The 14,130-nt window shown below is 47.1% G+C and overlaps 1 protein-coding gene across 2 annotated transcripts in view; it reads left to right on the top strand.

Annotated features, from left to right (window-relative positions):
• Window positions 1-14,130, top strand: part of KLHL32 (kelch like family member 32) — a 945,199-nt gene that overhangs the window by 121,776 nt on the left and 809,293 nt on the right. The window lies entirely within an intron of this gene.

Below are 14,130 nucleotides of genomic sequence, written 5' to 3'. Positions count from 1 at the left end.
CAGGTGGAAGAGAACAGCAGATCAGCACAGGAGAAAAGAACAGGGTTAAAGAAGGATGTGGGGTGGAAGAGAGCAGCAGATCAGCACAGGAGAAGAAAACAGGGAGTTAAAGAAGGAGGCGGGTGAAAGAGAGGAGCAGATCAGCACAGGAGTAGAGAAGAGAACAGGGAGTTAGAGAAGGAGGCATAGTGGAAGAGAGCAGCAGATCAGCATGGGAGAAGAGAAGAGAACAGGGAGTTAGAGAAGTAGGTGGGTGGAAGAGAGGAACAGATCAGCACAGTAGAAGAGAACAGGGAGTTAAAGAAGGAGGTGGGGTGGAAGAGAGCAGCAGATTAGCACAGGAGACGAGAACAGGGAGTTAGAGAAGGAGGCGAGGTGGAAGAGAGCAGCAGATCAGCACAGGTGAAGAGAACATGGAGTTAAAGAAGGAAGTGGGTGAAAGAGAGCAGCAGAGCAGCACAGCAGAAGAGAACATGGAGTTAACGAAGGAGGTGGGGTGGAAGACAGCAGCCGATTAGCACAGGAGAAGAGAACAGGGAGTTAAAGAAGGAGGTGGGGTGGAAGAGAGCAGCAGATCAGCACAGGAGAAGAGAACAGGGAGTTAAGGAAGGAAGCGGGTGGAAGAGAATAACATATTAGCACAGGAGAAGAGAACAGGGAGTTAGAGAAGGAGGCGGGTGAAAGAACAGCAGATCAGCACAGAATAAGAGAAGCGAACGGAGTTAAAGAAGGAGTTGGGGTGGACGAGAGCAACAGTTCAGCACAGGAGAATATAACATGGATTTAAAGAAGATGGCGGGTGGAAGAGAACAGCAGTTCAACACAGGAGAAGAGAAGAGACCAGGGAGTTAAAGAAGGAGGTGGGTGGATGAGAGCAGCAGATCAGCACAGGAGAAGAGAACAGGGAGTTAAAGAAGGAGGTGGGGTGGAAGAGAGCAGCAGATCAGCACAGCAAAAGAGAACAGGGAGTTAAAGAAGGAGGTGGGTGGATGAGAACAGCAGAGCAGCACAGGAGAAGAGAACAGGGAGTTAAAGAAGGAGGCGGGTGGAAGAGAACAGCAGATCGGCACAGGAGAAGAGAACAGTAGTGAGGGCGGTAGAGTGAGGGCAGGAGAGTGGTAGAGGGTAGAGTGGTAGATTGAGGGCGGTAGAGTGGTAGAGGGTAGAGTGGTAGATTGAGGGCGGTAGAGTGGTAGAGGGTGGAGTGGTAGATTGAGGGCGGTAGAGTGGTAGAGGGTAGAGTGGCAGATTGAGGGCGGTTGAGTGGTAGAGAGGTAGATTTAGGGCGGTAGAGTGAGGGTGGTAGAGTGGTAGAGTGAGGGCGGTGGAGTGAGGGCGGTGGAGTGAGGCCGGTGGAGTGAGGGCGGTGGAGTGGGGGCGGTGGAGTGAGGGCGGTGGAGTGAGGGCAGTAGAGTGAGGGTGGTAGAGTGGTAGAGTGAGGGAGGTATAGCGGTAGAGTGAGGGCGGTAGAGTGAGGGTGGTTGAGTGATAGATTGAGGGCAGTAGAGTGAGGGCGGTAGAGTGGTAGAGTGAGGGCGGTAGAGTGGTAGAGTGAGGGCAGTAGTGTGGTAGTTTGAGGGCGGTAGAGGGAGAGCAGTTGAGTGGTAGTGTGAGGGCGGTAGAGTGAGGGCAGTAGAGTGAGAGCGGTAGAGTGGTATTGTGAGGGTGGTAGATTGAGGGCGGTAGAGTGGTAATGTGAGGGCGGTAGAGTGGTAGAGTGAGGGCGGTATAAGTGTTCCTGCAAGGACCCCGAGTACTGTAGGTAATTAGCTCGCCTAGACGCTTGTGGACAGATGTTTGCTAATGCAGCAGTGGAGCATCTGCAAGAGTGTGTGGAGCAAAACAACGTGTTGCCCATCGAACAGTCTGCTTACTGAGCAAAGTAGACTTCCTGACTTATTACATTACTTTAGGTGGCACTGGAAATAAAGTTTTTTAGAAAAGGCACCCAATTAGCAATGCATCAATTGTCTATGCATCTGAACTGGTATATCTGAGTGCTAACTTTGTGGCATAAACCAGCAGCTCTCCAAATACCGGTTGGTGGTCGTGAACTCTTTGATGCACCATACACTGGAAACTGTTTCGAGATGCTGATGGGAGCAGATGAGGGTCTAACTAGCAACGTTAACAATGCAAATGGTGTAAAACAAGTGCCGTTGGCATTACTGCTTTCTTACCCTTCATCTTCACGACTTTCCACACATTTTGCAAAGTGATGAAAAATGTTTCCCCATTATGAGGTCCATCTGCGCCATTATACGCAGATGTCATCTTGGATCTTATCCAAACAGGCCAACAATGGGAGCTAAAACACTTGGAATATTCTGTAGAGCTGCACTTCTTGAAGGTGATCAACTCCAAGAACCAAAGGGGGGGTGTATATATGGCCAAAAGCGGGCTCGTTTTCTTTGGAGTTAAGAATGCAAACACTAGAAAAAAGCACATTTTGTTCATTTTTCTATGTGTAGTAATGTCCTAAAAACATGGATTTCACATCCACAAAGATCAATTATCCACAAAAGGAATAAATCATTGTGGAGGATAAATAATGTTTTTTATAATTTGAAGCAAAAGAACAAAATTAAATACTTTCTACAGGTGTACAATACAAAGCCTCACCCTTCTCTCTTATATGGTATAAAATGTGTCTTTTTACGGTGGTCATTTTAAAAATCGAGTACAGTGGATTTCTTAACGTCATTGTGTTTGATTTGCAAAAGACAGCGTCTGATTTTTTTTTTTTTATAAAGTATCAGTTGCCACCCTTCCATGTAGGAGTACAATTTCCTAGGCTGCTGAAATACCTTACATATAAAAAGATTAGTGGTCTGAACATCTGGGGTGGGGAGGGCACGTCAGTCTCATTTGCGGTTTCATGTAAAATAAACATGAAATAGTTGTTTATTAGCAGGTGAGCTCAGGCTCCATTTTGCAACAAAAGACCCAAACGGTATGCTAATATATAGTAAAACGTTCCTTTGGAAATTCTACAGTGCAGAATTACGACCACAGATGTGTGAAATAAAAACATTGGCATGGACAATCAACTCACCAGTTGAGTGATTCGTTTTCTAAGATGACAAACACCTGGAGAAGGGCCCTGGTAAACAGGCCATTAAGGCGCTTGTGCGCAGCACATCAGGTTTGCATAAATTGTGAGGGACGTACCAGGTGGCTACTATCCAAATTAAGTCTACAGAGAGAGAAATTGGAGCGAAGTATCCTTGGAGGGTTCGAAGTGAGCTGGATTCACAGGCAGCGGCAGATGTTGGGGATTTTGGTCACTCATTTAGAGTCCTATCCTAAAGCAGTGTGGCAGGGACATTAGAAGCTTGCAAGTAGATCTCAGAATACTATATTTGATCAAGTTGAGATCCCTGCGGTTTGCACTTGGAGATCAACGCTGGAATAGAACTGAAGGTTGTGCTCAGTACCAAGAGCTGCTGCTGATGTACAGATTGGTTTTCACGGTAATGACTGTCGTAACTCTGCCATGTAACAACGGTTTGCATCACACATTTCGACTATTTTTTGCGGGCTTGTGCGACTTCTGGTCTCTGGGCACACTTTCTGTACATCGGCTTGTGTTCTCTTGATATTTCCTTCTGTTACTTGAAGTGAAAAAACGGAGTTATGTATAGCAGAATATATTAGCGTGTTCACTGCATGGAAAGTGCACGGGCAGAGAGTCGGCGAGGTCCTTTGATAAAGGAGTCCAGTGCAACGCCACGTTTTTGGTCCTATTGGTTCGAGTCCAAGTTCCTCACTCCTCGACAAGAGTATTCGCACCAGTCAGTTACAACACACAGAATGAACACGTGCCTAGGTGTGGGTTCTGCCAAGATGCAAGAGTGAACGGGCTGACTGCAATAGACAGACCTCTGGAACCTCGCACCAGCCTCTGCAGGACATGCCCAGCATTTAATAAGAGACAACTACAGCGAGAGACTTAAGACTTATGAGACTGCTCTGAACATCTGGATCGCGGCACAAGTCTGTTCTACCAGCTGAGCTGAAGCCGGGCTACGACGACAAGCCGGTCCTGTCGGCAGGCAGGGGACGGATCTCCGGGAGGGCAGCGACTTCAGAGTTGTCTCACACTTTCCTAGCACTAGCTGAAGTTTAAAGTACAGCCTCATGGTGGTGCTGTTGACACTTTATAAATGTATTGTTAACGCACAAGAATAGTTAGGCAATACTTTACAGATTCATACCGGACATTAAACAAGTACAACAGAGATAGAAACTAACGAACAGATATAGAAAGATCCCAACAGCAACAGACCGATGCAAAGACAGAGACAGGAAGTAACAGATTTGCAGATACAGAGTTGGTAGAGACCAATGTGTGTGGCAACAGAGAGGGAGCGTGGCGTGCGCTGGAGAGGGAGGGGTGGGCTGCCTGCAACTCGAGTGACCATATGGAGAGGCCAGCAAGTTCGGGAGCGCATTCCTTTGAAGAGTGCTGGTGTGCGATGTGCACGCGGGGGCAGGGAGCGGCAGGCTTTGAAGTGTGATGGGGGGGGGGCGCCGGTAGCCTTTGTAGTGTGGGAGGAAAAGAGCATATGGGAATGGGGTGTGACTGAGGCCAAGCGCACGCTGGCGAAGCGTCACGCTTCAATAGATCACATGAACTACATGGAATCCGCTTGGAATCCGCTTGTTCAAAGAGTTTGTTTCAACTTCTATAGATCTCGACATCTGCAATGCAAGCGCATTGGCAGAGGTCGAGACCTAAAAAGGCAGCGCAAAAGTGTTTCTTTTTATTAAGCGGATCTGGAAAACAACAGGAGGGCATGGGGTGGAAGCAGCATGGTGGGCGCAAGTGGAACAAGTGATTTATTGAACTTTTACATACTCCCCCACGCGTCGACTGCTTGCGCAAACCAACGCGCAACCACCCAGTACACACAAACTACACACCGCTTCTTTTCATTAATTAGGAAAGGACAACGTGTCTACACTTCGCACTCAACATGCGGGCACCGACTATAATAAACCAACGCTGCCCAAGTGCCGGTAACACACCAGTGCAGCCTGTCTCACACACACCATCAGTGGTGATGTAAAATCACGCATGGCATTCCCTCCCCACGAGGTGTCCTAGGCACAGCAGTCTATGTATCTGGTCTATTCAGTCGGTGGTTGCAAAGGGTGAGGCACGATTATCAACACATACCAGGCCAGAGGTGAACACTCAATTTTGATAAGCTCTCTCAAGCCGTGTATCTTGTTTCCAGAATCAGTTTTAAGTTCACATAGACAGTACAAAAGTCCCAGCAGCCGCGTGTGGGATGCGCAAGGAGGAGTGTTTAGGGAGCGGTTGGTAACCCCCAGTGTGCATTTACAACAAACCCTGTCAATACCTCTGGGATTGTCACTACCCCGCAATTTAGCACCATGTGTGTGGCACCACTGAAAAAAAACATTTATTATTGGGGGAGGGCGGGGTTATAAAAAGGCCCAACGATAAACACTTTTAGCATTGGAGAACGGGCAGGAGGTTTGCCCTTGCGGGTACAAAAGCCAAGCCTTAATAGTGCATGAATATAACGATCCGTTGAAAGATGCATGCCTGTTGCACGGTGTGTGTGTGTGTGTGTGTGGGGGGAGGGCGGGGGGGTCATAAGATAGTCTTGGGTCTTAATTTGGGGCACCGGCAGGGGCACGGGCAGGGCTGGCTGAAGGTCCCGAGTCCCATGGCGCTCACAGCCTTTAATGAGCAACAGGCTGTGCGCCGACACAGAAAAGTTACACCAAGAAATAAACAATGCATTATTTCTCTCGCACAGTTTCCATCAAGATCACCGACTCCACAGACCTGTAAGATCAGCCACGAAGGAAGGCAGGCAGTCACCCCCCCTCCGCCTTTGACAAAGTAAACAAGCAGAAGGGTGCAAGAGGCGACGGGCGGAAGGCAATAAATACCAAGCGCAGCCACGCTGATGAAAAACAGATTGCCTCTGCATGCGGCTGCTGGCTCCCGAGAGCAAAACGCTCTGGGAGGGAACCTTTTAAAAGAAGCTGGGACATCCACACGCCTTTGGCCAATTGTGTAATAAAGCCAGACGCAAAGGCCAATGGCGTGTGAGCCCCACATGCACGAGCTTTTACGAAAGCTGAAGCAATTTCAAGAGGTCGTTTTCCTAGAGCAGCACATGCGCTGCACTAGGCTCGACCTAAAAAAAAAATTGACAAAAAGCAAGACATACCACAGTTGTGCAAAGAGCAATTAGATAGTAGCCAAAACATGTGCAAAATATTATCTGAATTGGAGAGACAATTAGGACTCCACAATAGGGCAACAGACACAGGGTAAGCTATTCAATGTTCTGTCGGACCCTCACAAAATAGAACATAATGTCCAATGCTTCAACATGTTCTGTTGGTGATACCTAAGAGAAGAACATGCTGTGGTTTGCTTAACAACAACAAAAGGTACCAGAGGGTCTCGAGGAGTGTGCCCACAAGAAACAGAGAGCCAACCTATCCCTGCAGACCAAAGTGATACAACACAGAAGATTCTCAACAGGATGAGGAGAATACCCATCAGTCACCATACGGATCCGCCCTTCATCATTTGGGATTTTATCCGTACCACCCGTCTGAGAAGCTCGGTGCCACACTGAGAGGTCAACCCGGTGGTAAGGGGGTTCCTCAAAGGAGAATGGCAGTGACAGTGTGGTAGACCACTCGATGTTGGTAAGTGGCCCTAGATATGGGACTGGGGTGTGCAGTGCTAGAGATAGTGATAAAGTGAAAGAAACCCATAAACTGTGTGTTTAAAATTGGTTTGAATAGGCACTTGAAAAGAAGTTTATTCCGTGTTTGCCTAACATACCAAAGTATAAAAACAATATAACCTAAGGCCTTCTCATAAGGTAGACTGCTCTAGGTCAGAGTAGGTCGACTAGTTTCTGCAATACTGGGACTATAGTTCCCTTGCATTCTTCAGGACCAATATAAATAAAAATCAACACTACTGCACCAAGTGAATTAAAAATAGTAAGTGAAAGATGACACCAGGATAACAGTGCAAGTGCTAATAAGTCACCTGAACGCTCCCGGTGCCCTTACAGTCTGTGTTGATCACTAAGGAGAAAGAAAGTGGGTTAGGTATGGTTAACAGTATTAAATGGGCTGACCAGAAAGTCCATTTTATGTGGATCAAACTTTGCATCACACTAACTATGTTGACATATAGGCAATAAATACTCATATGGCCTGAATTTTAATTTATTCGGAAAGACAATTTCATAAGCCGAATATATCGTCGTCCTTACCTAGATCTGTAAGGATGACTGGCCTCACCCCACCTGGCAGCGGCTCAGGGGAAAGATGAAGCACCGCTCTATAAAACATGCAAAGAACACGTAAAAAACACAACACACACAACAGGAATAAAGCACTTCCTCTGAACGGTTGCCGACAAGAAGTGGTATCTTTTATGCCTCACTAGATGCACCTGCGGTTAGATTTAACCGCAGTAACCATCGTGTCTAATTCCTCCCTGGACGCCTGAGTAGGCGACAGTCACTGAAAACTAGTTCATTCATCTTCTTTTAAAAGATATTAGACTATCTCTATGACATTTCGTAGTTCACCCTCCCCGTGGGATCCTGTTCGTGCTGTGTTTACATTTGGAATGGACCCGCGTTACCATGACCACTTCACGCAGGTTTGGCCAATGTACGCTCACGACTTACGCTGCATCAGCCAATGAGATGAGAGGGCTCGTCTAATTCTGCAAGATGCTCATAGGTCCGTTAGTCGCCCCATGTGACCTGGCGACCGATAGGAGCGCGGCTTATATACCTCTGCCACTCCGCCTCTCGTCACCTCCCCAGTCGGCCAGGACGCCGGCACGGAGTACCGACGGAGAGGTAGGAGAAGCATGTCGCTGTTCCACGCGCTCTTCCGCGTTCTTCCCTTTTTTACTCATGTTACTTAACTCTGAAACTGAGCTCAGACCTCGCGCTTGCTGCCCTTACTCACGCCGAGCCGCGTTTTTCTAAAAAACGACAGCAGCCTTTAGACACTGTCCTGGCTCCGCGAGTGATGGATACCACAAATATCCATCATGTAGAGATACAGATACCACTTCTTGTCGGCAACCGTTCAGAGGAAGTGCTTTATTCCTGTTGTGTGTGTTGTGTTTTTTACGTGTTCTTTGCATGTTTTATAGAGCGGTGCTTCATCTTTCCCCTGAGCCGCTGCCAGGTGGGGTGAGGCCAGTCATCCTTACAGATCTAGGTAAGGACGACGATATATTCGGCTTATGAAATTGTCTTTCCGAATAAATTAAAATTCAGGCCATATGAGTATTTATTGCCTATATGTCAACATAGTTAGTGTGATGCAAAGTTTGATCCACATAAAATGGACTTTCTGGTCAGCCCATTTAATACTGTTAACCATACCTAACCCACTTTCTTTCTCCTTAGTGATCAACACAGACTGTAAGGGCACCGGGAGCGTTCAGGTGACTTGTTAGCACTTGCACTGTTATCCTGGTGTCATCTTTCACTTACTATTTTTAATTCACTTGGTGCAGTAGTTTTGATTTTTATTTATATTGGTCCTGAAGAATGCAAGGGAACTATAGTCCCAGTATTGCAGAAACTAGTCGACCTACACTGACCTAGAGCAGTCTACCTTATGAGAAGGCCTTAGGTTATATTGTTTTTATACTTTGGTATGTTAGGCAAACACGGAATAAACTTCTTTTCAAGTGCCTATTCAAACCAATTTTAAACACACAGTTTATGGGTTTCTTTCACTTTATCACTATCTCTAGCACTGCACACCCCAGTCCCATATCTAGGGCCACTTACCAACATCGAGTGGTCTACCACACTGTCACTGCCATTCTCCTTTGAGGAACCCCCTTACTACCGGGTTGACCTCTCAGTGTGGCACCGAGCTTCTCAGACGGGTGGTACGGATAAAATCCCAAATGATGAAGGGCGGATCCGTATGGTGACTGATGGGTATTCTCCTCATCCTGTTGAGAATCTTCTGTGTTGTATCACTTTGGTCTGCAGGGATAGGTTGGCTCTCTGTTTCTTGTGGGCACACTCCTCGAGACCCTCTGGTACCTTTTGTTGTTGATATGCCTGTTGGGGATTGTACCCAGAGCGAGGTCTGTAAACTTCCCCTAGGTCCCCCCCTACCGTAGTGTGTTTTTTGTTTCAGTGCAGTTTTTTAACTGCGGACCTTTTTTCTACGACCAATTGTTTTCGTAGCGGGAGTTCATCACACCTTCGTTTTGAACTTTTTATTGTGACTCTAGAGCACCACACACGCCCCAGATTACGCATCTTCCCAATTATGGCCGAGAATCCTGGTTTATCGTTTTCGGATGAGGATCTGTTAGCGGTTCTTGCTGAACACCCTGACCTGACGGAGTCTTCCACCTCCGTCGTGAGTCTGAGCGAGGACGAGTGGGGGAAATTACTTGGTCTAAAAAAATCACACACGAGGACAGCCCTCCATGGCACCATTATGGCTCAATATCTGCGCAGTGACTGTGCCCCCTCGGGTCTCATAGTGACTAACGCACCAAGGTTGTTCTTGAGTGATAAAGAATTTTTAAAAAACTGGGCCCTTATCGCGTGGAGATGCACCAGGGATTGGTTGATTTTGATCATCCAAACCTCCAAACGCATAGCTGATACCTTACTCATTGAAATTCAAATTCTTGAATCTAAGATTAAGACGACTATATCTTCCAAAATCTTCAGCAAAAACCTAGATGACTCTAATAAGAACAATAGAGATTTCAGGGAGCACACTCTGGCGGTTAAGATGGACAAATTCAGGAAAGATCTTGATAAATTTAAATTTGAGAGAGTATACCCCTATTCAAGCGACACCTATACTCCCCCTGAGTCTGGAGCCAATGGTCGCAGAAAGGGATCATCCTATAGTACATCCAGTTCAGGTGATAACACCTCAGGGAGTGACACCAGCAGTGATTTTTCTAACACAAGAGGGCGGGGGCAAGGCAAACGGAATTTCAAAAACAACTGGAAAGGCAACCAGCAACAACAATGGTGGCCACCCAACCCTTGGCACTACGGTGGTATGCCACCTTTCTATCCTCCACAACAACCTGGCCCCTTTCAACAACCTATGGGCCCACCCATGACGAATTTCCCAGGGAACTTTCCCTCCAACAACTTTAACGGGCAGCCCTTTTTTAGGGTTTGGCCGGGGCAGATCCCGAGGCAGGAGGAGAGGGAACCCACAGCCTCAGGTCCATTTCAGCCCCCCCCCATCGTCAACAGAAGGGAGGACACTGAGGAGCAACTCGTCCAAGAACAAGGAGGCGGGTCAGAGCAGTGCAGCTCCAGTATAGTCATGAACCTGAGCCAACATATTCTAACCCCAACTGAGGAGGAGGCCCTTAACAAAGGACTGGGCTTCGTGCCGACCCATCAGAATGATGAGTTCGAAACTCGTTTGGAGGTGGCCAGGTTCCTGAGGAAGATTAGACTACACTTTTTCTTTGCTGGAAAAGAAGCCTCAACACAGGATGATGCTGATACAAATACCGGATTAAAATGCAAATCGACCTTCACTCCCCCCACTCATCTGATGCCTCCACAGGTGTTAGCCTATGAACAAGCAGTAGAGAAGGAGTTGGATGAGCTCTTCAGCACCAAGCATAAGACTTTCCAGAATCTGCCTAAGTCACATCACTTGGCACTGAAATCTCTGACAGAAAATAAGGAGTTAACTATAAAGCCAGCGGACAAAGGCGGCTCAATCGTCCTTTTGGACACTGAGGTCTACCGAGCTGAGTGCTTGAGACAATTGAGTACCCGGCATGCCTACACTCCTGTGAATCATGATCCTACAGAAGGCTTGAAACGGGACATCAAAATCATGGTTGAAGAAGCTTTGTCTGAGGGATGGATTACACCAGCCGAAGCCCTTTACTTGTGCACGGAATTCCCTAAAATGCCCTACTTTTATACCTTACCAAAGGTTCATAAAGAGCAACGACCGCCCCCTGGGCGCCCCATCATTTCGGGGATAGGATCAGCCTTGGAACCCCTCTCCACCTTCGTGGACCATTTCCTGAAACCTTTGGTACTGGAAATGCCCACTTATCTCAAGGACACCACTGACTTGTTGAGGCTACTACCTGACATTGAATTCGACACAGAGAGGGACCTCCTAGTGTCTTTTGACGTGGAGGCACTATATACCTCCATCCCTCAGGATGAGACATTGGACGTAGTGTACCAACTTTTAGAGTCCAGGGAATTGGACAGCATTACTCCCGTCAGATTCATAATGGCTTGTGCCACCATGGCCATGAAACAAAACTTCTTCCAATTTGAAGAACAGGTGTACTTACAAACATCGGGGACTAGCATGGGGAGCGTTTATGCCCCCAGCCTGGCTAACCTATATGTTCATTCATTTGAACAGAGTCACGTGTTGAATAATGAGAATCCTTTCGCCGATAACCTAATGACCTGGAAAAGGTATATCGACGATATTTTTGTGGTGTGGAGAGGGTCAAGTGCGAGTTGCCTTGAATTTCTGGAGTGGTTGAATGGAAGAAACAACTATCTTAAGTTCACCATTGAAATCGGGCACCACCAACTAGCGTTCCTAGATTTATTGATCTCTGCTGGCCCGGAAGGACTACGATCAGAGCTCTACAGGAAACCCACTGCAAGGAACTCTCTGCTGCTATTTAATAGCAATCATCCAAAAGCATTGAGAGAGAGTCTACCCTTCAGCCAATTTTTACGGGTTCAGAGGAACTGTTCCACGACAACAGCCTTCAAACAACATGCAAAGGACCTAAGTATGCAACTGGTGGCCCGGAAATACCCCCCTAAACTTGTGAAGAGGTCTTTGAAAAGGGCGATGAATAATAATCGTGAGGCCTTGTTGGAACCCAGACCTCCGAAGCCCGAGTTAGAACGCCTCACCTTTGTCCAGACCTTTGGGAGTCTTTCTAACAACATTCAAAGCTTGGTTAAGAAACACTGGCCTATCTTGAACTCTGGAAGCCTAACACTCGCTCGTCCTCTGGTGTCTTTTAAGAGGGGCCCAAATCTTAGAGACAGATTGGTACACACGAGGCCACATGAAGAACCACCAAGGCCGGTAGGGTCACTTTGGAACCTTCCGCCCGTCCAGGGACATCATCCCTGCGGGAATTGCCAGGCTTGTGCACAAACCAGAAAGTCACAGGAGATAGATATTGGCACGGCCAGACCGTGGAAACAAATCAAATTCACGAGTTGCAGCAGTGATCATGTGATCTATTTGATTACTTGTCCATGTGGCTATAGGTATGTGGGCATGACTACCCGTAAGGTCCGCATACGCATATCTGAACACAAAAGTACCATCAGGTGTGCCAGACAAGCCACTAAGTTAACTGCTCACTTTCTTGAAGCTAAGCACTCAGCCACGGATTTCCAATGGACTATTTTGGAGCAACCATTTATTCCGAAACACACAGCTGATGTGACAAGGTACCTGCTGAAAAAAGAGCAAAGGTGGGTGCTGAGATTGAAGACACACAGAGGGGGTCTGAACGATGATATTCCCTGGTCCTCTCTTTGACTCTGCCCATAATAATAGTGTAGGGCCCCACTGTTCCAACCCACATGTCTGTAGCTGCATTATTGGCTTGTAATGACGAATGAGAAGTTTGTCGTCATTCTATCTCTCTCCCTTTTAAATGTAGCCAGTATGGCTGAGCCACAGCACTTGGCTGAGTTTGTCCATCCTGATCACCACGTGACCCTACTTGGGATGCAGTCCCCATAAACAGGACCAGACCATACTGATCCCAGCAATATGTATGGATCACTGTGTCTAGGTAATCTCACTGCAAACAACAGCGTTAGGTATCTTTTATGCCTCACTAGATGCACCTGCGGTTAGATTTAACCGCAGTAACCATCGTGTCTAATTCCTCCCTGGACGCCTGAGTAGGCGACAGTCACTGAAAACTAGTTCATTCATCTTCTTTTAAAAGATATTAGACTATCTCTATGACATTTCGTAGTTCACCCTCCCCGTGGGATCCTGTTCGTGCTGTGTTTACATTTGGAATGGACCCGCGTTACCATGACCACTTCACGCAGGTTTGGCCAATGTACGCTCACGACTTACGCTGCATCAGCCAATGAGATGAGAGGGCTCGTCTAATTCTGCAAGATGCTCATAGGTCCGTTAGTCGCCCCATGTGACCTGGCGACCGATAGGAGCGCGGCTTATATACCTCTGCCACTCCGCCTCTCGTCACCTCCCCAGTCGGCCAGGACGCCGGCACGGAGTACCGACGGAGAGGTAGGAGAAGCATGTCGCTGTTCCACGCGCTCTTCCGCGTTCTTCCCTTTTTTACTCATGTTACTTAACTCTGAAACTGAGCTCAGACCTCGCGCTTGCTGCCCTTACTCACGCCGAGCCGCGTTTTTCTAAAAAACGACAGCAGCCTTTAGACACTGTCCTGGCTCCGCGAGTGATGGATACCACAAATATCCATCATGTAGAGATACAGATACCACTTCTTGTCGGCAACCGTTCAGAGGAAGTGCTTTATTCCTGTTGTGTGTGTTGTGTTTTTTACGTGTTCTTTGCATGTTTTATAGAGCGGTGCTTCATCTTTCCCCTGAGCCGCTGCCAGGTGGGGTGAGGCCAGTCATCCTTACAGATCTAGGTAAGGACGACGATATATTCGGCTTATGAAATTGTCTTTCCGAATAAATTAAAATTCAGGCCATATGAGTATTTATTGCCTATATGTCAACATAGTTAGTGTGATGCAAAGTTTGATCCACATAAAATGGACTTTCTGGTCAGCCCATTTAATACTGTTAACCATACCTAACCCACTTTCTTTCTCCTTAGTGATCAACACAGACTGTAAGGGCACCGGGAGCGTTCAGGTGACTTATTAGCACTTGCACTGTTATCCTGGTGTCATCTTTCACTTACTATTTTTAATTCACTTGGTGCAGTAGTTTTGATTTTTATTTATATTGGTCCTGAAGAATGCAAGGGAACTATAGTCCCAGTATTGCAGAAACTAGTCGACCTACTCTGACCTAGAGCAGTCTACCTTATGAGAAGGCCTTAGGTTATATT

This window comes from Lissotriton helveticus, chromosome 6 (genome assembly GCF_964261635.1).
Source record: "Lissotriton helveticus chromosome 6, aLisHel1.1, whole genome shotgun sequence".
NCBI lineage: Eukaryota > Metazoa > Chordata > Amphibia > Caudata > Salamandridae > Lissotriton > Lissotriton helveticus.
The sequence above is the reverse complement of the archived record's forward strand: the minus strand, read 5'-3'. Positions and strand labels throughout refer to the sequence as shown.